The sequence below is a fragment of the Argiope bruennichi genome, chromosome 5 (genome assembly GCF_947563725.1).
Source record: "Argiope bruennichi chromosome 5, qqArgBrue1.1, whole genome shotgun sequence".
NCBI classification, from domain to species: domain Eukaryota; kingdom Metazoa; phylum Arthropoda; class Arachnida; order Araneae; family Araneidae; genus Argiope; species Argiope bruennichi.
In genome coordinates, this window is record NC_079155.1 from 75,482,848 (window position 1) to 75,509,174 (window position 26,327).

A 26,327-nucleotide genomic window follows, 5' to 3' on the forward strand; every position below is an offset into this window, starting at 1 on the left:
CGTGATTTATGTCCCTGGAATATTTTTTTAATTCACAATGTCGTCAATTGGCACATTTCACAATTGTTTTGTTAAAATTTCACCAAAAAAAATTACATTTTTTAAAAATAATTTTCCTAAATTATATGCAGCTATTCAAAATACATGTATTTTGCTCATAAAAAGAATGAAAAGTCATACATTCTAGGGTTATACGAACCGTCTTAACACTTCCTACCAAATCAATCTTTGTATGAAGTTATGTAGGTTGGCATAAGTTAGGAAAATTTTTTGAATAAGACAGAAACATAGATGTTTCAGTTCCTTATCTCACACAAAATTGTGTATCTTGATGTGTTACTTAATTGTTAACCGTATTAATTAATTAATCAAATTAAAGTTATCTAATAATCTAACTGAATCACTTTAATTAAGCCAGTTTCAATCCTAAAAATATTTTAACATCCCACGACAAGAAAAAACTGACCTTTTAAAGGATTAACAAATCATCACGATCTTTTACAAAAGTGACCAGAATTTCTGATGTTAACGTAGATTTTAAATGTTGAGACAAAAAAAAAAAAAAAAGGAAGTTCGACTGGATGAAGAATTAGAAATGGAAACTGCCCGTGTGATGTTTAGAAAAATCTAACCCCTTTAGTAAAAACAAAGATCCGAATATTTTAGCAATAACATAGAATTTGACCCTGCTTCTTTGCAAGTTCATGGTAATTTGTTAACAGGTTTCTTTCCCCTCATTTTGGAAGTGTTATTCCAAAACAGCCCTGTTTTTCTTTTCGAACAGAGAGTAAAGGCAAAAATAGCGTTAAAATGAGTAGAGCCGTTCCCCACGGCTCTTTCTTTTTATAGATATTTCAGTTGTACTTGCCGTCCGCCCTCAAGTTCCCGGTGCCAACATTTTTTGTTTCCAAAACATTTTAAATATCCTAGATGAAGTGCGTAAAAACCGCGTGTTTATCTGAAAGACGTCTTCCATCTCTTACAAAGAGACTGGAAATCTCTTGAGTAATATGTTCTTTGAATATTACTCAATGATCTAAAAACACAATTTTTGTTCATCTGATTAAGCACGAATAAGAGTTTTTTAACCTGTGTGGGAAACAAAAGGGTAATCAGACTTCGTATACTCCTAATAATGTGACATAAGTTTTTGGCATCGCCAAAATTGATTGTTTTGGATAGGAAAAAAAATTCGTAAGTTTTCTACCTCTGTTATATTCCCCAGCTAAAGGAAATGTTTATAATAAGTTGACCAAAACGGATTGTGTTTATGCATTATACGAATGTTTTCGATTAGTGTAAGTAAAATTCCTCTCTTGTGCCATAAAAAAAAAAAAAAAATTACTCTTCCGTTCATCCAATTTCTAAAAATAAATAAATAATAATAACTCATTGAACATCTATGTTGTTATTTGAACGTCAATAATGTTTATAGCCTGGCATTTCATCTTTAACTGCGGGAAGTATGATGCAAATCAATAAATTCTTCTAAAATTCAGAAGAATTTTATGAATTCGAGAAGAATACGCTCCAAGAGACGAAATGTTGGACCTGCAGCTATTAAATTAAGCAGTCATTTCCTGCGTAGTATACGCACATTAATTTTTAATTAAAAATTATTTGAACTTTGATGTTTTTTCTCAATTTTGGAGTATATTATTGCACTAAAATCATTATTATATCATTAAAATTAAAAAATAAGCTTTTTGATTACATCAATTTTATTTTTGAACAATTTTTCCTCTATTAAATTTTTGAAAATATTTTATAATATTTTTTGATGTTTTATAGCTACTAGATAAACAAGCACGCCCATTTAAATGCATTTTTTATGTGTACATTATCGCTATCATATAATTAGAAGCAAACTTCAAAAATGACAAATTGTAAGCCTAAAACTTTAGTTTTCCTCGATGTTTTTGACTAGTAGTTCGAACCTCTTTTAAGGTTTTAGATTTTTCAATTCTGACGCTATCCAACCGTAACTTTGGGACCTTTACAAAAAAAAATTTTACACCATTTTAAAATTCTAAAAATATCTCTTATGAAATGTGGTTTTGATCATCATCATCATTATTCTATCTTTATCTTATCGATAATTTGTACATTTTCCTTAAATGTATTTTTTTTAAAGTTGTTCAGCGAAAAATTGTTATTGCTATAACATTTTATAAGCCTAACCTGTAACAACAATACTTCCGACTTTTGTAATGAAATACAGTTTGAAGTCATTGTTCCATTTTTTAATCTGCTTAATTTATGATTAACAAAAATTATGACAAAAATAAAATGAAATTTTAATTAAAATGAAGAAAATTAAATATACGCTTAGAGATATAATACTTCGGTTGATGGATTTATCAAAATCTGATACGGTATTTCCGATATAAAAATCACGAGCATCTATCTAATTTGATGAGAAATGTAAAAGCTATCGCATTCAAGTAGGTATCCTGGAACAATTTCTTCCCTTGACAGATCTAGACCAAAATTTGACACACACCAACAATTTTGGTATAAAGCTCATTCACTAAACTAAAACTCGTGCAGCTGGCTTGTGCTTTCGGAATAACAGCGTTGACAAGCACGCGAACAGACATACTGAGAAACTGTCAACTTGATGATGGATTTGTTCCAAAATTTGATATACATCCATGTTAAAATATGATCCAATTAAAAATAAACTCTAGCACGGTTTTTCAAGATGATATAAATTGCATGGATGCCATAGGTAATGTCATATGGATTAATCGATCAATAGTGTAGTGACCAGGGGGTATTGATATTCAGGGCGGCAGTCTTAAAGTCCCATTCTGACGGCCCGTCCGCGTCTTGAGAAAGGTACATTTTGCTTTTTTTCCCATCATTTGTGGTTTTCCGTGGTTCTTTGTTCATTTTACTGACAATTTACGAGACATTCCAGACCGACGTCCACGGGCAGGGGTGGTCCTAGGGTCAGTTGGCAGATTTACGACCATATCCGTAAAGGCAACATGCCGTCAAAAGGGGGCTTTATAAAAGCAATGTTTTGTTCTGACGGCGCCCCATAACACTTTTTGAAATGAACTATTATGAAGGTTAGTGACTCCATGTTTATTTGCGAAACCACTGATAATGGCTGGGAACAAAACAATTATACCAGGCCCCGGGCAACTGTTACTTTCGTCAAGCCATTGCAATGGATTTACAAATAAAACACACACGCACATTTTATAAACTATGGATGAGACGGCGACTCATTAACATTTTCAATATTCGGTGGATTTAAAAGAGAATGTTTAAATCATGTGATGAATACAAAAAGAAAAAATAGTCCACCGAGAATAAGAGGGAAAGAATCTCCTTGAGAATCTTAAGAACTTTCTACAAAGAGAAACCGAATTTTCGAATGATCTGAAGATGGCGATAGCATACAATTCAGTCAACCAGTGGACAAAGGAAATCCTAAGGACATAAAATGCGGATTCCTATTGGGGACCCAAGATCAAGAAAAGAGTTCTGTTCCCCTTAACACTTTTTTTTTTTTTTTTGAATTACAGCTAGTCATCCCATTACCATAGAACTAAGTCGTATAAACAGGAATTATTGTGGCTGCTGTTATGCTCATTAACTATCCAAATGTTTGCATAAGAAAACAACGGCCAATAAAAGTTTAAAGTATCTTCAAACTGTCGGTAAAAGGTTAGAAATCTTTTCCATCATTCCTTTTAATATTTTAAAATTTCTAGGGTATTGTAATATTTTGTTAAAGTTACTATTCATAATAAGTCTTCTCCTAATTTCTTTGAGTTCGACACATTCTGTTAAATAGTGCTGGACTCAGCCTATTTCCCCACATATACATGTGTTGTCTTGCATCCTTCCGAATTTGTAGAAGTATTCAGGAAATCTTCCATGTCCCGATAAAATTTGCACTATCATCGGGTGAAATATTCTTTTTATAATTTTTGGTTCCGGTATGAATTCCTATGTTATGCGTCCTTTGCTCGGCATGATCCATCTATCCTGCCCTGTAAAGTCATCTCTCTCCCCTTAATACTTCGAGAAACATAAGTAAGTAGATATCATCTATGAATGGATGGAAAGAAGAGCAAAGAGTCTGATTAAGTAATTGGTCAAATAATGGCACCACAAATAGAAGAATTCAAAGGATCACAATACTGGTGGATGGCTTTTTTCAGCGGTATGAGCTGCGATCTTTTTGCATAAATAAACTCAGCCATAATCCTAATGTGGATTTTGCAGCAAAAATTAATATAAGAATATCTGATCTTATTTTTAGAGAAACATGGCACGATTCCAGTGATAAAAACCGTAAGGCGAATTTCATTATTTTTCAAATTATCGTGTTCACATACTAACGGGAAGAGATTTCATAGATTCCGTTCAAAATCTGACAAATGCCAGCGATTTTAAAATTAAATAGACCTCAAATTTCATTCTTCTAACCCTTTCAGTTTAAAAATACTGTGATCAACAATCAACAAAAACATAATTCTTTTTTTTTTTTTATATACTCGGGGAAATGTAAAACGATTTTTGACGATTACAATACTGTATCAATACACCGGGTAATAGGAAAAATAACTTCGAAGAAGGAAAAAACTTTTTTTATATATATATTTACAGTTTTTCTAATGGAATTTAAAGAAGATTTCCAATTAAACAGAAAATTTCTTTTTAGCTTGCAGCATCTAATCTAAGCAATTTTTATAAACACACAAAAACACATTTATCTTTATTATTAGTATACATTATTCTACGGACGGCAACTGTTGAGATTTTAAATATGTTTTCGAAGGATAATGATTACTTTTTATCAATTTTTTTTATTTTTTTATTAATGCGAAGTTTTATTAGTCTTCGTATTTTGAAAGATGAAAGAAATCTCAAAGTATACTTTACTTCAAAATCAACCAAGCAAGTAAATAAAGGATTTTTTTTATTAATATATTTTAATGAGTCACTTATAAATTCAATCAATATATGTGTGTGTGTGTGTGTGAATTCATTTTGGCTGAAACCATAATAATGGTGAAAAGGTTTTTACAAACCAAATAATTTCTCGGTAATTTAATAGGTATTTGGGATTTACTAATGCAAACAACTTGAGGTTATACCACAAGAGTTCGATAATGTATAAAAAATATGTATACCAAATACAATGGTGTAATAATGACTTTATAAAATTTTAAAATTCTAGGAATATAAAATCAGAAATAATAATTAAAAAAAAGAGCGAAACAATGCGATTTCGTGCAAACGTACGACAAAAGCGGGAAAGATATGTTAAATGCACGAAAAAAGAAACTAGCCATTACAAATTTTAAAATATTCAGAAAAACTTTCATAGATATCAGATCAAAACGAACAGAATAGCACCGAAGGGATGGTGCCTCTCGCCAAGGGTGAAAGTACACAGTGAAAGTGTAAAAAGTGTCTCTTAAGAAGTTTTAATTGGCATTATTAAATTGATAAATTAATAATTCGTTCTTCTGAGCTTGATTAAAATATACGTATAAATCGAAAATCTTTAAGAAAATAGGTATTTCTTATTTACTTACTGCCATGTACATTTATTCACAGTCAACGTGATTTTCCATCAATATAGTTCATTGCAGTATTATTTTTCAAAAATTTGCCATGTTCACTAAATCTACTCACAAAATTTAAAAAATTTCTAAAACTGGCCAACTTTAAAAGAATGCAACAATGTAATTTTCCAGAGGGAATAAAAATATCAGAGAGGATGAAAAAGTAACAAAAATGCTGAACGTAATTTGAAAAGGGTGGGGAGCACAATTTTGACAGTTTTATCAAAGGCACAAGATCACCTCGCTACGACCCTGTTAGCAAAATCGCCAAATTAGAGAAAATTCCTTAAAAAATAAATAAAAATAATTTTCAACAGCAAATTCTACATTTATTTCTTAAAGTTATACCGAAAATAAACTAGACAAAATAAATATTATAAAAAAAATTGAAAAAACAAGCAGCGGCTTAATATTTACATCTCAACAAGGTTACTGACATCGGTGTATATTTTCCTTTCGTTAGCGCACTGTATTTTTTTTTTTTTTTAACCAGTTAATTGTTTCGACCTTTTTGGAAAATGCGTATCTAAAATGTGTCGCGAAAATTTAACGATGACGAATATACTCGTCAAACACAGAGTATGTGTAATATGAAATTGTTGTAATGAACCGACTTTTTTTTTTTATTTCAATAATCACATTTATTTACATAAATTCAACATACATTTTTAGCATATGAATGAAAAGAAACAAAAAAAAAATTGGATGATTAATACAATACAGAGATACATTTAGAAAAAAATCATATTACATGAGGTTTTTTTTTTATATATATATATATATATAATCTTTTATTTGTTCCTTTAATTTCGACTTGGCCTCAAAATATTTTAAACACCTTGAAATTTACGAATATGTTTGAGCTTTTACTAAAATTATAATTCAATCTGCAAATTGTTACTACTTATTACTCCTGACGAATAAACTCTTCATAACGCAAAATGTTGTACTTTTTCCATGACGAGTGTACTCGTCACAAACAGTTAATTGACGAAATGTCAGTTTATAAAGAGACAATTGCATTGTATTTGAATCAGAAAAAGCAAATGTACATTAACCATCAAACAAACTAATGTCTTTTTACCTGAATACGGCAGATGACAAGGAAATAAAAATTAGTATCCTTTCTTCACAGCGCATCAGCTGAGAAAAGAAAGCTTTCAGAATCATGGCGTATTTCCAGAACGTTTACAATAATTTGCTTTAAGAACAAAGCCATTACTCGTACGACGGATTAGCCTTTTACAAACCTTTTCGTTTTCGGCACATCGTATGGAAATTTCCAAGACACTTGATCCAATTAGAAAAGCCCATAAATTATGTTAAAGTGATTAAGAACCATATCAGAATCTTGCAGGTATATACCTTCTAGACTCGGGCGATTTTGTTGTACTTTTAAATGCATAAAATATGTACTGTCACTTACGTGTATTTTTTTAAGAGCTTCATTAAATAAATTTCTAAAATATACACGAGATAAAAGAATTATGGATACGTGGCCCTATTAATATGGTATACAATAAGTTGGTATACAATCTGTATATTGCGTCATCCGTGATTAAAAGTCGAGCAAAAAACGCTCTAGAAAACAAATCATTGAACCTAAAGTAATCAAATTTGGCAGGAATTTACTTTTTAAATAGGAGGTCCCCTAAAAAAAAGGTTTATAAAAAAACTAATTTTTTTTTCTTTGATAATTTTGCAGCATATCGCTGCACAAAAACCTTAAAAAAATAAGCTCCTGAAAAAAAAATCTGTTGACGTTTCTTTAAATTTTTATTAAAAACTTCAAAAAAGTATTTTTAAGTAAATTTTACAACAACACTTGTCATTGGCTTAATCACTGTGTTTATGTATTAGCTGCATTTTTTGTGCAACTGTTTCTATATAATTAAGGGTTAATTTCAAAAATTAATAGACGAGTTAAAAACAATATTTCAAGCAAAAAATACGGATCTTCGATTTTTTTAATTTTGTAATAAATATTCAATTAAAAATTCGAATTCCATGCACTAGTAAAATAACTGCATCTAACGTTCTTTTTTAATTGTTAAATATAAGCGCATTGTTCTGTATTCTTTGAGTATTTTTTTTTAATTAGGACATACCATATTGATGTTATATTACTTCATTTATATTCCCTTAAATAAATTTTTATCTTTATTTAAAATTCATTCTTAAATATTGGTTTAGATTTCTAGTGGTCTTTTTTAAAAATTCATTTGCATTTGCACTTTTTTTAATACAGTCTGACGCAATAAAGCCAAAATAGATTTATATCATAACACCAACGAAAAAAATAATATACGTATAGATTATATCTAACATATTTAAACGTCAAAACTTAAGCAAAAGGTTGATGCATTTTTTTTTTTTTTTTTTAAAGTCTAGCTTTTATAAATTGCACTTTTAACCATGAAATTTCACATACATTTCATCGTAATAGAAACTCAATACACACCTTTAAAATTTAACAAAATTTTTGATATTTTGAGCTGTTCCGAATGATTAGATGCAACATCAGATAAAATAAAAACTGTCATTCTCGGAAATTTTGAAAATCTCACACAAAATTGTGAGATTTTTTTTTTTAAATATAATTAGTTTGCCAAAAAAACTATGGATAAAAATTAAAATTTCTTTATCTGACCTTCTAATTCCTTCCTCCACTATCGATTTTTACTTTCTCTTTTACATACAGAGAAATATAGTAATCGTTAAAGAATTCGAACTCGAGATTTTGACGAATCTATGTGTATACCTCCCGAGTTCGAAAAATGCATTTCTGAAAAATGTCTATGACAAAGATGACACAAAAACGTTTGGAACTAGATGAATGAAATTTAGCATATGGTCTTTATACCAAATTTGTAGATTTCATTTAAATTTTTAACTAAATCCAATCAGAGGAAATTTATGTTCCGACTGTCCGAATATAATTTAACATAACTACATAATGAAAAGAGCTAGATAGATAAAATTTGGTATACAGATTTGTGTGCTACTAAAGTGTCAATAACTATTAAATTTGGAATTCAATCCGTCTATGGATTGACCGTCTGTCTGTCTGTACTTTCAGAAACATGTAAACGCGATAACTCAAAATACAATGAATTAAATGTATCAATTTTGGTATGTGATTTTGTGACTACAATTATAGTTCTGTGTCAAATTTTGGTTTCAATCGGTTGAAAAAAAAAAAAGGATCTAAAGCACAAATTCGATTTTCGATTACTATTAATTATGACAGATTTAATTGAAAAAGAAATCGCCAAGGATTACACGACAGATTTAGTAAAAATGCCTCCACGCCAAAGAACAATACGTATTTAATTATTGTTCACCAATGCCATACAAGGCATTGAAAAGCTTATCCAAAGTCTAAAATTTATTACCTTATTTTCTAAAAAGCGTGTCTTTATTTTTAGTTATTTATTCATTTTTTTATCGTTTGCTTTTCTGTACGCCATATCATTGTCGCGAGGAAAAATAAAAGCACAAAATCAATTTTTTTTTCCCCGATTACAATTTTTTGAAAAATATATGACTAATACTTCTTTGTTTTGATTATCATTTTAGATAAAATAAAAACTGAAAATCAACATTTTGTTTGGATTATCATTTTTATCTTATTTATTTTGGCAACAATATTTCGATTTCGTTTTCACAATTTTATCATATTATAGGTAACGTGAGTATTGTCAGAAAAAGAAATAAATACACAGAAAGATGATGACTATGAAAAAAAAAAAAAAAAAAAACTATTACGAGTCGCAAATGCATGGTTAACTTGTAATGAGTTTATATTTTCCTGTGTTCAATCTAGCATTGAATCTTGACACGGACATGCACTAGTAAATTCTTACACCGAATGATCATACAGCTGAAGCATTCAAATAATTTACTTATATAAATGCTGCAAATAGCAGATGGGAGGTGGGTGGATCATTTTCACTTTTCGAATAAAAATATATTAAATGGTTAAGGCATCTATCAATTACTTCTGGTTCCAAAAAATATGATTGGATGTAATGTAAACATCTTTAATACATTCATTACGTAAAATTTCTGCTTTCCTGAAGGAGTTTTATGGATCTGATCACTTGTTGAGATCTTTAGGGCAAATTTACATTACGATTTTAGAAAAAAGAAATTATTCTTGTATATTTATATACATGAGTAATTATTTTATATTGAATATATGTGGGAATATTTATACTTACTCTTATACTTATTCTTTTATTTATACTTATACTTATTCTACACATGTGGATAATGCAGTGCTAATCATCAAATCTAAGAATCCGGTAACTTTGGGACCTCCAGATTCTTTTTATTTTATTTATTTATTTTTTTGTATTATTTTGCTTAGATTAGTTGCATGCTTTTGTAATTAAAGTGTATTTATGTTAGTTATATATTTTTTGTGTATGCTTATAGTTTTAAGACCATCGTCTTTTAAGTAGTTTTTTTTAACCTGTTTTCAACCGATTATTTTAAACGATTCGTTTTATTTTTTTTTTTTTTAGTGTTTGATGCATTTAAAATTAAACATTGTTAATGAATCAATCTGGTCATGATGAATCTGAGAAAAGTTTTTGACAAATTTTTGAAATATTACATAAATTAAGAAAGATATTCTTTAGTGCCCATAAAGTTTAAACACTCAGTGACTGTTTTCAATAATCATATTACAAAAAAAAAAAAAATACTTTGTTTCAGTAAAAAATATTATTATATTAATTGCAGATTAATCCTTTCCACTTTAATTTAAAGTATAAATTCTATGGGAGCCAACAGAAAATGAGAGAGATGCATATTACGTTATGACTGAAGGCGTTTATAAAATTATGAGTGAATTATATGCCTATCAAAACTTGAAGTTTTAAAATATTTTGATGAAGAAGCTATTAAAGTAGGAATTGCATAAAATATTTAATTATGAAAGTTTTAACGAACATTAAGATTGGCGAACCGGCTGGTCGCCAAAGGCGGCTAGTACTTATAATAAATCTCAATGTGTGTGTGTGTGTGTGTGTGTGTGTGTGTGTGTTGGCGCTCTACAGGCCAGACCGTTTGACATACAGCTACCAAATTTGGTACATGTATACCTTGGAGGTTGGGAATGTGCACCTGGGGTTTCTTTTTTCGAATTTTTAATTAGAATTTTAAATATTATTTAAAAACTAACTTTCCCGCCAAAAAAATCTTCCATTTTCCCCACCGCCAACTTTTTCGCCAAAAAAATCTTCCATTATCCCCAGCGCCAAACGAGAAAGGCTTCAGTTTTTTTTTCTCCCAACAGTAATGAGGCTAGGGTTAAAATTTTTCGGCGGATTATTTCAATCGGTTCTGTTTATTTTCTTAATGTTTGATGCATTTAAAATTAAACATTGTTAATGAATCAATCTTTCAGATTCATTCTGAAGTACTTTTGAATTAAAATAAAACAGAATAAAGGAAATTAAAAATGTCTAATCCGCATAGCGTTACCCCAACTGGCGTAGAAAAAAATCACGTATTTGCGTTACGTAACCGGCGAAGAAAATTCACGCATGCGCATTCTGTTCTGATTGTTGCCATGACAACGTTATCAATGGATGATTTAAATTATTTTTGGGTTAGTTGCATGCTTTTGTAAGTAAATTGTATTTATGTTAGTTATATATTTTTTGTATATGCTTATAGTTTTAAGTACATCGTTTTTTAAGTAGTTTTTTTAAAACCTGTTTTCAACCGTTTATTTTAAACGATTCGTTTTATTTTCTTAGTGTTTGATGCATTTAAATTTAAACATCGTTAATGAATCGATCTGCTCATAATGAATCTAAGAAAATTTTGTTGACCAACTCTTGAGATATTGCATAAATTTAAAAAGATAGTCTTTAGTGCCCATAAAGTTTAAACGCTGAGTGACTCTATTTTCAGTAATCAGGTTATAAAAAAATGCTTTGTTTCAGTAAAAAATATTATTATATTAATTGAAGATAAATTCTTTCCACTTTAATTTAAAGCATAAATTCTACGGGTGCTAACAGAAAATGAGAGAGATACATATTACGTTATGACTGAAGGCCTTTATAATATTATGAATGAATTATATGATAATCAAAATTTGAAGTTTTAAAATATTTTGATGAAGAAGCTATTAAAGTAGAAATTGCATAAAATATTTAATTATTAAAATTTTAACGAACATTAAGATTGGCGAACCGGCTGGTCGCCAAAGGCGGCTAGTATATATATATATATATATATATATATATATATATATATATATATATATATATATTTGAACTGACTCAGTAATCGGAAGAAATAGCAAACTCTGCATTACAATAGACAGCGCTACAAAAATATTGTATTTTTTAACCATTTTATTTTAAAATAACTTCGAAATTAAAATTGAATGCATGAAATATTGAAACCATGCATCTTGAAAATGATCAAAAATTTAATATTTTATTATTTCAATTTATGAAAATATTTATTAAAAGTTGTCCTAATAGTAATTAAAAGTTCAAAAGATTTCATTTTGGAAATTGGCGGAGGAGGCCCCTGAAATGTGCATTGCCCATTTTTGCCCTAGAAGATTTAATAAAGTATTAGATAACGTATTATGTTAACAGACAAAAAAAAACAAACATTAGGAGTTAGTTCTCAGATGAGGAAAAAACGTCAATCGAAACGCAAAAATCCTCTTGGGTTCCCAATTTCAGCAAAAAATGAGGTTTCAGTAATTTAATTTAAAATTCCTTTATAATTAGAGGCGTGAAAGCTACATTAATTTTTGTTACAAATGTACATTTGTTTCACTGTCTGTTCAATCTGTATTAATGTTAATAATAATATTTATACTATCAATTAATAAATATTCTTATGCAAAAACTTCATAAGTTCTCAGTCGAGCACAAGATGATTATCAATAACATAAATGATATCATTTTTCGCATGTATTAACACATATCTTTAAATAGCTCATTTTGAACTCAAGATTGGATTGCAATAATTCGTAATGATTTGCCTTTTACACAAAACATAGCTTATCGCAAAACAAGGTGAGTATTCTCTCCTTGACTTAATTTATACATCCACAATATGGAGCAATTTGTAATTAGTTTCGTAATATAGAGAAAAATAAATCATGACGACTTTTTCACACTAATTGACTGCATCCAAATTTTGATACAAATACCTATAATTAAGGTACAAAAAAAAAATTCATTTAGCTAGGTCGTAGCATTTATCGCAATCGCATACACGCGGAGAGACGGACTTTTCGAAATGGGTTATAACTTAATGTAGATCTATAATTTTAGAGAAAAAAAACTATACGGTAAAATTGTATTCTAATTTTGTATTCAAAACACAATGCATATTTGTAATTCTGATGATAAAACATTCGTTTAATCAGTTAATAAGATCATAACCTTTTTTAGGTATGTTCCTATACAGCCGAATTTAGACAGATTTCAATTAAAAGATAGTAGAAATCTGCAAATCTCATACAAAAATCACACCGAATTTCATTCGTCTTCACTATTTCATGACTGAAATATCGTGCTTTATAGACATACATAATTTTTTTTAACATAATATTGTTTATTAACTGGCATACCGTCTGTAATGAAACTGACATTCTATACATGATTAAGAAAAGTAAATAATTCGGAAGCTGTACAGGGCAGACTTTTGAACCTAGACCCAATGGCGTAGCAAGGATATGAGGATGGTAATTTTTCACCCCTTTGTCGTATCTTGATTTTTTTTTTTTTTAATGACATATACTAACTTTTGCCTTTAGAGCGCCTTCTAAGATTGATACTCATGGCATCTATACTTCCTTGCCCTCTCCCCTCGGCTATCAAATATGTCAGCTTTTTACTTCTTGCAAAAAAAAGTGTACTATAAAAAAAAATTTAACTAAAAGTTAAGCAAAATTCAAACTTTTTTTTTCCTACTCAAAACTCTGAAACATAGTACTGTATAAATACAAATTTTTCACAACTTTAACTCTTTGTACTCGGAAAAGTAATTAGATGCATGATGATTATTAGCGGAATATAAAAGCTCATTCCTTTACGATGTATAAAATACAAGGTGTAATTTAATTTTTTTAAACCTTACCCTGTCTTTTTCTTACAAAACTATATTATATATAATTAGTTCTAGAAACTTCTTCGGTCAAGTTTCAATAGGTGATCATGAGTCACCTCTCAAGTGCAAAGGGTTAAAATCCAAAAAGTAAAACTTTTCAAAGATGCCAATTTTATAATTTTCTAGATAATTTAATCATGAGAAGGGATACAAGCATAATTTATACAGCCATTTCCCAAAATACTGTAGAGATGCAATGTATTCAATATTCCTTCCCTAGCACTATCAGAAAGAATATTAAAGGTAAAGAGCATGGAAACCATCTTGCAACTAACAATCTTGTGTGAGATAAATATTTCGAGACAGGTTCGGTCGTCATTCTAATCACAATTTTATCAATTTCAGTCAAGAAACAGAAACGGAAGGGCTTCCTTTCGAAAGGAAAAAGGAAACATTGTACGCATACAAATTCTGCTGCAAAAACAAGAATCTCTGCTGCGGAAGCGTAACTGGTGTGTGCAATTCGGAAAACAATTCCTTTCAATCGAAAATTGTTTAACCTATATTTTTGAGATGCCTCGTTCGATATCGCCTTCTACTTAAATACCTGTATTTTCGATAAATATTATTTATTTACAAATAAATTCTATACAATAATAAACTTTGTTTAGCAAGTTCGGAAACTTAATATATTAGCGTTTATTTCCAATGCGATATAAAATGATACGAATATTACAGAATTCGATTTTTTTTTTAAATAAAATAATCTATACTTATAATAACCATGAGTGTGTGTGCATTTACGCTCAACAGGCCACCGTTTGACCTACGGCTACTAAATTTGGTACATATATAATTTGGGGAGTGGAAATGTGTACCTCAAAAAGCCTTTTTTTTAAAAAAAATTTAGAATTTAAATTAAAAAATAAACTATATTTTGATGCTTTCTCTTAATTATTTTGCAACAATAATTTCATCAGAAACAGAGCTATTTTTATTTGATTTACAGAATAAGATAATGTATAAAAAGCGATGAATGTTCCAAAATATCCACGCACTTTCAGACTTTTCTTTCTTTTTTTATTTTAATCTATACAAGAGCTCTTTTGGTAGCCAGATAATTGAAGATTAAAATGCTGCGAATCTGACATGAGATGAAGAATTTTAATTTATTTTCGTAACCATTGAATTTTCCAAATCAATGGTTTCATTTTATCCGTTGTTTAATATTAGCAGAGAGGAAATCATGGTTCTTGTTACATTCTCCAGATATTTAAGTCATTGTTAACACCTATCGACGGGTTTTCCTAACTATTATTATGTGTTATATCGTTCCCCAAGCTGAAAATTTTATTTTACTGCCAAGAATTACAATTAATTTAGAACAATTACTACAAATTATAATAATAGGTCTAGAAAACTTAGATTGGATCCTACATCCAGTCCATGACTTAATAAACTTCTCATTTAAAGCTTCATACATAGATAGGGGAAAATGAGACACTCTCTGGACTTTTTCAGAGGATGTATTTTTCTACAAAGGAGAAATTACTAATTCTAGTCATTTAAAGTATTGAATCACAGCTGCGATCGAAACAATTTTGAATATGTTTCACAAAATATTGCAAGAGAGCACATTGACTTTCGTCTAGCCATAAATCAAGTATTTGATGATTCAGTCAAGGATTATCAGACTACCAGTTATGTAACGATCGCGTATCAAGGAGTACATAATTGCCCAGAGATCTAATTTTAATGAATGAAAACAAATACGTTCATTTTTAAAGTTAAATATAACCAGGAGAGCAAATATATATATATATATACCTCATACTGGGCGCATTTGTTTTTACTAGGTCGCCGATGATGATTAGAGGGCGAAATATATTATTATACCCCGGGCACCACTTAATTTCGCTAAGCCACTGCTTACGAACCCCAAAACTTGAGATTCTTTCTTCTCTTTTTGGACTGCTCCGTGTTTTTCATTAGATTTGCAAGAATCGGGCAACCAAAGTTCAGATCTATCTTAATCTAATTAACTGCTTATATAAATTTAAAAAAAAAAAAAAAAAAGATCATTACCAATATTATTCCATACCACCCCAAAATGAAATCAAAAACAGAAAAAAATGTACGAGAGCTTATAAGAATAGTAATTTGGAAGCAAAAATAGTAAATTTTAAAAAAATGGGATTAGTTTTTTTTAAATATAATTTCGCAATCAGCAATACTAAATGTAAATGGCACAATGCAAAACGGACGTATTTTTTTATCATTCAAAATGTTCTACAGCATGGGTTTCCAAATTGTGGGTCGCGACTTAGAATCTTCTGAGGGCTTAGAATCTTCAGACATTAAAATTTTCTTTTTTTATAAAATTATATTTGATTATATTTTTTTATATATAATACTTCCTTTTTCGATTCATAAAACTTCTTTCAAAAGAAACGTATGCTGTTCGTCTTAAAAAAAATCCAATGCGTTGAGGATAAAGTAGATCCACTGTTTAATAGTTTGGGAACCTTTGTTCTAAAGGGCAGACGGTTCGACTTGGAATAACCAAATTTTGGTAAGTGTTCATTGTAGAATGATTTTTTAAAGTTTTAAGAAGAAATAAATGAAAAAAAATATTTTCAAAATTTTATTTAGAATTTCAATTAAAAACAAACGATAATTTTATATTTTCTTTAAATAAGTTCGAAATATGTTATAATTAAAATCGCACATCGTTTTAAAAAACAAAAACAAAAATTGTCGTGATGTCAATTTTATTTTGACACAATTTTATTCTCTGATTTTATTAAGCGTTGAATATTTTTCAGTAAATTTTACAATAGCGCTTTTGATTCTTTTAGTAATTATGTTTAAATATGCGAACGAAGCAATGAGGTTGAATATGTGTTATGTGAACATTATGGCTGATACATTTAAATTTTAAATAATAGAGATACACGAACTGAACCTAAAATATCTAACTATAATGTTTCGGATTAAAAATTCGATATTTTTTTTTAAAATAATTTCTTCGCCTTTTGCTTTCTAAATTTTACAGGAAATGCCTTGCCATATATTACAGCACAATATCTTCCATTTGAAATAAATTTCAGCTCTCCCCCTTTTACCAATCTACCAATTCTCTTTAAACCCTTTAAAAACCCGAACAAAAATATTTGAGTAATACATATGAAAGACTCTTTCACAACATCCGAAAAATGAACAATTCGATTAATATAACGCTTGGAAATGAAAAATAATTGTTTCAGAATTTCTATTTTTCAAGCTATCAATTCAATGCTAATCTAACAATAGGGTAAGAAAAACTATTTTGCTATGCAAAACTATTATCATCATTGTTAGGTATAGCCAATATATTTCAAAATATATTTATTTAATATTTCAAGAATACAATTAGAACGTATACGCAAATAGTTTTTATTAAAGATGTTTTTAAAAAATTTGTTATCAAGACAAATTAGAACTTTTACTCCAAATCATTAATGAGTATATTTCTGCAAATAATGTAATTTTCAATGATTTTAATGATTAAATTTTCATAATGCATAGTATGCCATTCGATTTTCAACAGCATACACTAGATTAATTGGTATTTTTTGTCTGCAAAAAGTTGGCATTTTGTCATTTATTTGCACGTTTTGTACAGGTTTACAGTAGCAGTAAAAATATTTTAAAGTGCAAAGGAGCTACTTTATGCATAGGCACTAGAGAATTGCAGCATTTTTAAATAATTAATTTTGCAAATAACATTTAAATCAAAAATTTATACATTAAAATGATTAAATAGAAAAGAAATTGCAACTATATAATTTACTCTGTAAAGAAAACTGCAGGAAAAATAAAGTAACACATGCTCAGATAAGACATTTTTTTCTAATAATGGTTTCAACAAGAAATTCTTAACTCTAATTTTAGTGAAACTTTTTAGATCCAAAATGAAAAAGTATTAAAAAATATTTAAATCGTAGAATTTCAATATTTCCATATTACTGACAAATTTATTTAACCTAATACATGATTCGAATCTATAAACTGCTGATATATAAGATTTCAATCTATAAGAAAACTTTTTTTGCTTAGCTTTCTCTAAATGTGCAATAGTTCGAAGATCTTTGAAATTCATAAAGATCCATTTATGATATTTCAAATATTTGATTTAGAAGATTCACAGCAGATATTTAGGAACAAACCTTGCAATTATGAACCAAGCTCGTATGGGAATAACAGCTGAATTGACTATCTCTCCTCTTCCACACCAGTTCAAACACAATAAGTCTTCAAAAAATTTAACATATACTAAGAGACATCAACTGCAAAATTGTATCAAACTCTTGAGCCTTAAGAAATAAAACCAAAAGTCTAATGTCTAATATTTTAAGTCTAATAATCTAAAATTTCCAAAAGTCCAATATTTTATAAATATATATATAATGAATGTTTTTCTTTTATCACAGGAATTAACAGGAGAAAAACACTGTTTACAGCAGAAGTCCCTTATTCTTAGATTTTAAACATTAATGTCAGTAACATTTTTAGGTAGAAAAATTTCTACAATCCCAACTTTTAAAATGAATAGAAACATCAAGTATTACTTAATGATATATAACATAATAAATTTTATACTATATTTAAATTTGATTTTTTACATTATTTTTTCACAAAATAAAGGCTAAAAATTTCTAAAATTCTAATATTTCTAGTCAAATTATTTGGCCAGAGTTCGAACATCTCAGACAGAAGTGAAAATATGTTTATGACAAATATGCATCTCAGTTTTGATAAGATTGCTATGTTTGACCATAATTTAATCCATTTGTATAATAAAGAAAAACAGGAAAAACCATGCTAATGATACAAATGGGTTTAGAAGCCTTGATATCATACACATATTTGCTTAAAGATTATCATTAGCATTGCTCATATTTATAGACATCAAATCATACCAATGGGTAGATGTAATAAATTAAGTTAATCATTCTTCTCTCTAATCTCTAAAACAATCTGAATACTGATTTTCAATATCAAAATATAGGAAGTTTCAAGGTATACTGTGAGTCAAGATTAGTGATATGCACTTGTAATAATTTTAATAAATAAATTTTTCTTCATAATAATTAAAACATTCAGACAAAAATTAATGAGCCTTTTAAATTAAACAAAACAATGAATATAGAATTATTCTAAGAAAGTTTAAATAATGCAAATAAGTTTTGATTATACCATTAAATTTTATTACATAAATATAAAACTATTTACCCCATATGTGTCTTTAACATCACACTGTATAAATTTTTAATTGGTTTGATCTCATATGAAGATGGGGTAATCATGTAAGATAAGATGAACTAAAATAAATTTGGAAACTGAACAAATTTGGTTCAATAGCAAGTTAATTGACTTATTAAGTATTAAATAATTTAAGATTTATTACATAAGGCAAAAAATTATATAAAAAATATTAACATGTACATTAGAATTACAGCCATCATTAAAACCTAGATATATATATACATAGAGAGATAGAATTAGAAAAATTCTCAGAATATGATAGTTAATGTAATAGAAATTAACCTAAGAAAAAGATTTAGTTTATTTTTAACATGGAAAGTGACAGAAAATGTATTGTTTCAAATTAATCAAGACATTATTTAAATTACAAGATATATTTATTCAAAAAAATTTTTCTGCTTTTAATTTGTTGCTTACTACCAATGAATATTCAATCGAGCTTCAGTGCAGTAATAAATTACTTAGAATTTGTATATGAATAAGAATAACAAAAAGATATTCTTATTTATATATACATACTGGAATTCCATAAAAGAATTTATGTCTTCAATACAATACACAACCCAAACAATACCCAAGTACCAACATTTAACACTTTTAAATCTTTACATCTAATTTTACTACATTTACAAAAGTAAGTAAAAGGATATTAGCTTGGTCTAATATCCATTCCCTAGAAAAACTACATTGAAACTAATTGAAAGCCTTAAAAAAAATACTACAATTGTAAAAAAAAAAAAAAAAAAAAAAAAAAAAAAAAAAAATCCATAAGTAATGAAGTAAGATTTCTATCAAAAATACTTTGAAGAGCTGCATCAAAAATAAAATATCATCCCCACCTGCTAAAAATTAGATTCTTATAACATACAATTTGCAGAGAAAACAAATGTTTCACGATTTATATTGATAAACAACATTTAACTGGAAATATTATAATATCTAGATAACAGTTATTCAGACAAAAAAAAAAAAAAAATGACATATTTAACTTTTTTTACAAATATTAGTTTAATTGGATTAAACAATTCAATTAAAATTAAATTTTAAATAATATGATGAAATATTTTAAATTAAGACTTCTCTTAAACTATTTTCCTTATAAATTCTAATGAGAAAAAAAAATCCTAAATTTTACAATCTAATCAATTTTTCTAAGAGCAACCAACTTGGCTTCCTACCCTACAGTTTCTTTCATGTTAACTTTAGCCATTAATTGCTTTGATTTAAATCCATTTCATAATTTCATTCCACTAAAAACAATGTATATTTGACAGTCTGTAAATATTTTTTTATTAAATAAATTACAAAATTCAAGCATATCTTAAAGATGCATTCATTATACCTTGAGAGAATATTATAGGAGGCACTACTTTCAAAAGAATCAATTTTTGAGAAGGAAAGTAAGGGCTTGTAAAGCAGCTTTGCCTAAATCTGTGCAAAGAAACATTTCATACCGAGTGAAATAATGATAATTTTAGGATAAAACAAATAACTATATTGGAACAAGATTCTTTCTAATAAGTTCTGATTAATTGTTTATATTATGAATAGAAAATCTCAATTCAATAAATTTTAGAAATAAAGCACAAAAGGATTTTAGTAAATAATGAATTAAAGAGGAATTAGTGAAGTTAAAAGTAACTAACTTTAATTTATTTTAAATAATTGTTTTCTTTTAAAAGAGCATACTATAAAGATTTAATATATAAAGTAATTTTTTTTAATATTTGATTTAAAAAAGGATTGACAAATGTCACTAAATTGGAATTTATACTTCTATGACTTAAATTCCTCTTAATAACTGCATATAATACTAAAACTGAAAAAAATGATATCTTAATCATGCAATTTAACTTTTTAAAATTTAATTTATAGATTTTAGAATAAAACGCCCTTTCCTTTTTTATTTTTTGTTGAAAATTTACTGACTGTAAATTTACTGACTTATCACCATTAAGATTTATTACTGTATGCAGAAATCGACACATAAATATATAATTATTTTTATAATAGTTTTTTTTAATGCAGCTTGAAAATAAAGATGTAAGAATAAGCAAGTCAGGAAAACAATTTACATATCTATTGGAACTAAGCAATCAAGTGATGTAAATGTTTATGGTCAGGATACTTTAAGAAACCAGCTTACAAACGATAAGATCTATTATCATGGTACGATACTGTGCAGCAAAGTTTCAAGCTAATTTTTATCAACATGCAAATAAAAAACTCTACTCGGATATGAATATAAAAACATTATATATTTTAACCTAAAAATTTCTATTAAATTTTAATACAATACAAATGTAATAAAATTAGTATAATGACTTAGTCATTTTTCTGAAATAAATCAATTTTCTCATTATTCGGAAATTGACATTTAATTCAGATCTTTTTATCAGCAATTTCCATAAAAATTTTATTAATTTATTTAAGAGACAAATGAGTTTAAACAACAAAATGAAAACAAAAATTACATGTTTCATCAGCTTAAATATTTGACTACACTAAAAAAACTATCTAAAAGCATCAACTAAAAAATGATATTTTAATATTATTTGAGAGCTCAAATTAATGATTTCTTTTGTTTAATGATCTCATAAATAGTTTGAAATATTTTAGTATAAGACATAACTAAACTTAAAAAATTATAGAACACTCCAATTTTTGATTCATTCATTTATTAAATGTATCATTTATTCACTTGAAAATATATATTCATAGATTTACAAAAGGGAAATTATAACAATTATACAAGGCAATTGGTTGCCAAATCATTTCCAAAATACATGTTTTGGGATATTACAGGACATTTTGGGAAACAGAAAAAAATTCTAATATTTTATTTACCTCATAAAAGTAATTACAATAAATTCAAGATTACAATATGATCTCCCACCAACTTTGCATCAAATGTAAAAACTTCATTTTGAATGGCTATAAAAAGTCAGGATTAACAAACAAACATGGAAACACTGTGGCGAGAAATTACAGCAAAAATTTTAGCTATTGCACCATAATCTAAAAGATTAAATATTAATCATTATCAATAGCATGCAGTGGAACATATTGGAGTTGATTCAATTTTGCCTAACCAACATAACACAGATGTAGAAATTTGTAATCTATATAATGACTGTTGGTTTTTAATATAACTGCAATAGTTGAATGTTCATACAACAAGAAATTATCTTAAAAATGAAATTATTCACAAGATAAAATTAATTTTTAGTAATTAAACAAGTCAAGAAAGATTAAATAAGCAAAATTTTAAGATGCCTTTACCAAGTATTTCATAAATCAAAACATCATAATTCTTATTAACATGTCAAATTCTATTTATTTGCATAGGCAATGCAACATAACTTTAAATATACAATTAAGATATTTTGCAAAAACAAAAACTCCCTATTTAGCAGACAAAGAATAGAGTGAAAAATATCAGACTGAGTTTTTTTCATGCAAGGATGCAAGATGTTCTAGTAGTATTTTTTTTAAGACTCAAAATTCTACTTAAAAAATTCATCTTTTTATGGTTTAAAATTTTTTAAATAGCAAGAATAAATAATAATTCTAAGCCCATAACATTGCATTTATCAAAAATATTCCGAGGAATACATTTTCAGAAAAAAAAATAATAGGAAAATAATTATATCATTAAATATAAACAGTATAATAAAGAAAAACTACTTCTATATGTGTCATTATATGTATGAAATTAAACAAGAGCTTTTAAAAGTTACTGAATAATTTATGAAGAAAAAATGGAATAATTTCTAAAGAAATATATAAATGAATAGCAAATAAAACTGGTATAGAGAAGTAGCTTATAAAAAGCAAAAATAATTATATAGTTAAAACTCAAAATCATTGCTAAGCATTTACTTTTAAAACATGTTTCCCGCTTTGTTCAGGAATAATTGATAAAAAAATAGTTTATTTAATTTTTGAACTTCTAATTAATAAATACATTGAAGTGTGGATATCCAAAATTTTAGATGTGATTCATGAGACATATAATGGATCTCCATTTTACACTTGCACTACATTATCTGACATTCAGAAAAACAACAGTAATTATAAAAGATCAGTCAAAACGCAATTTATAAAAAATATACAAAATTTATAAAAGCAAAATAATTAAATCTTGCCATCAATTAATTTCGAAAAAACGAAAAAAATTGCTCAGGAGTTTAAGAATTTATTTCCATTTTTAAAAAATGTTTAAAGTTGATAACTGAATAAGATTTTTAAAAAATAAATTGGGTAATTGCAGTTTTTAGTATAATTTCATATTCAATGATTATAAAATGGAATCACTGTAACATCAAAACAAAATACCAATATGCAAAAGTATGGATTTCAATGATGACCAGAATTTATAATTTGTAACATAAAAACAATAATTTCATTGAATAATAATGTAAAATAAATAGAAAAATTTTATTTTTTCTATTTGTACCTATGACAGCAAAAATATGCCAAGAAGAAACTGAAACCGGCGAAAGCCGAAAATATTTCTGCTATTTTAACGTAGTGATGTTGCTACTCATTTAAGTCCTTTTAAATTACTTAAAACAACTGAAAATTGCAGCAAACAGAAATTTTGAATCATAATATATTCTCAAACACATGAGTCAAAATGACAAATGATTGTTAATTTTGTAGCAATAATTATATTTTCCACATGTGGTTAAGCACAAATTTAAGAAATGCTAATTTATGAATTGCTTCAAAGAATGACTCACCTTTTACTGATGAAGAAACTTCTTAATATTAACTTGTTACTTTAAAATCTCGCACAACACGCGTTAAAAAGACTTATGATGTTATTCTTACAAAATTATTTAATACTTTCATATTAGAACTTAAAGCACGAGTAGTTAAAACTAGCGCATGCGTTCTCGAAGACTTCGGCACTGGCACACCCGCGCTGTTTACCATGTATGGATTACTGAAAGATGTTAGGAGAACTCAAAATTAGCACCTATGTATAACATACGTATTTAATACGTAATCTGGCAAAAATCCACAAGTAACAGAAAGATTAGAAGATTTTTTAAAATATGGATTAAAAGAAAGGAGTGAAAGTCATTTCATATTCGATTGAATAGATATGTACAATGTGACAAAAAACATAAAGTATTTAGTAATTTTTTTGTGATTTCACAGGGTTAAGCTTATATCACATAGAAGTTTACTGTATTAATTTTTATGTGAAAATTTTTATAATTATGTATTTGCTTCATTAAATAATTTTTTTCATTCACTGCCGATATTTCATAAATTTACTGAAAGCTTAAAACATCATTAATGGGAAGCCAATTTTGTAATTTTATTCATTCATTTCGTCTGCTGCTGATTCGCTATTAATATTGTTCTTTTCTGATGAGCAATAATTGTATCAATGAATAACAATAGTACTTCTCAGTATTTGAAAATGTTTTGTTTCAATATAAATAACAAAATGGAGGCTGCTCTAGTGTAAAAGTTTACCATTAAAATATGAAACTGGAACTAAAAAAAGAAAGCTTTAATGTAATTTCTCCTTTTTAGCAATTTTAAGTACATCCATAATATTTCATAGCTCCGATTTCGTATATGATATAATGTTTGTTTGCTGTAATTTTGTCACTTTTTTCTTATTAAAAGGATTTTATGATTATGGTAAAAGCCCATTGGATTTGTAGTTCCAGCGTGACATTCAGTCAACATATTTTAATTACTGAAAGTATCTATTCTTTTATAGTATTGTATCTTTTATGCATTAAATATAAAGTTTTCAGTTTTATATAAAATATAAATTATTAATTTATTTTTAAAATAGAATACCCCTGAATTCAGTTTTGGAAATAGAAAGAATATCATTTTCATTGATATGGCATTTAGGAAGTGAACTTTTAATAGTTTCTAACTTAAAATAAAATTGTCGTTTCATCTTTCCTCTATTTTCTAAATAACTGACATAAGGGGCGGGGGGGGGGTAACTGAAGATATATCTTTCTAGAAAAATTAAAGTAGCTTCATTTTATTCTCAAGAATGTTATTGAAAGAGCAAACAATTTTTGAAATTTTCAACAGAAACTTAAGGGCGAAGAAACCTACTTTTAACACACACAACCTCCATTTCTTCATGAACCCACAAGTCATGGGAGCTATGAACAATTCCCTGCCCAAAAAAAACGGCAGAAAATTTCAAAGCTTAGTTAAAAAATAAAAAAAAAGAATTCTTTGTTTGGATAGTACAAGTAATGTAACACATGAAAAAAAAATCACGGCTTTTCGTGATATTATACAAAATAATACGGGGGAAAAAATTGGTCATGTTAACTGAAATTATATAATTTTTATAAAATGAGCAGGTTTGTTTTCATTTTTTTTTATCTGGGTTTTTGAATATTCTTGATTCTAATTACACTCATAAAAAGTTCATTTAATTTCTTTTTCAGGTATTTGAGCCCATTACAGTAATCCTTGAAATGTATGATATGTAATGCTCAGATTTTAGCAAATTTATAGTTGTTTATTAGGAATTTTTGTTTATTTAAGTTGAGATTACAAATCTGAAGATAACAATTAAAATTTTCGTGTTATTAAGAAGCAAGGCTTATTTTAAATCTTCTTTAAAATATTAAATCAATTTTAAGGTGATATGATTTAAAATGTTACAGTTTTTAAAATTACTGTAAATTTTATCCAGTTTGAAATATATTTAGTACAAAATGTTTAAGGTAATGGTCTCGTTAGAGCGCGGAAAAATATTTTAAGAGGATAATGTTTATAGGCAGGCATACCGTATAAGTCATAATGCATGAATCATACAAAATTCTCCACAGAAGTAATTATCAGATTAACCAGTAATTACATACTAATAAGGCATGTAATTCTGAATGGTGAGCAAAATTTTAATTAAATTCATAATTTAAAACTGGTGAAAATTTTAGTATTTTTCTGGATAACTTTGTCATATATGATTGCATAAAACTATTTTTACATCAGTTAGAACTTTAAGAAATATGCCTAAAGAGATAAGAATGACATATTGTTATTTCTGTAAAAATTTTTCTCTTATATTCAATAAATTTTCAACATATTTTGCAATAGTACTTTTCCTTATGCTAGTTACTGGATTTATACGTGCGTTTCAACGATATTAAAAATATTTTTACTTTCTTTCATACGAAATATACAAAGAAAAACATTGAAATCATCATCAAAAAAAAAAACGATCTTGATATTTTGATGAATCTACACTTTTTATACCTTTCGGAGACCTAATCATACATTTTGTGAATTATGTCTAACTTTTGATCCGTCCGTCACTCTGTCTAT

The 26,327-nt window shown here is 27.5% G+C and overlaps 1 protein-coding gene across 2 annotated transcripts in view; it reads right to left on the reverse strand.

Annotated features, from left to right (window-relative positions):
- The window catches only part of LOC129969115 (coronin-6-like), a 52,086-nt gene extending 28,133 nt beyond the window's left edge, over positions 1-23,953 (reverse strand). The window contains exon 1 of one of the 2 annotated variants that reach the window (XM_056083527.1): positions 23,744-23,953. The gene's annotated coding sequence lies outside the window, so the exon portion shown is untranslated. Of the gene's footprint in view, positions 1-6,678; positions 6,788-23,743 lie in introns of those variants that run through there. The other variant, XM_056083528.1, reaches the window with a different exon arrangement.
- Between the last annotated feature and the right edge of the window lie 2,374 nt (positions 23,954-26,327).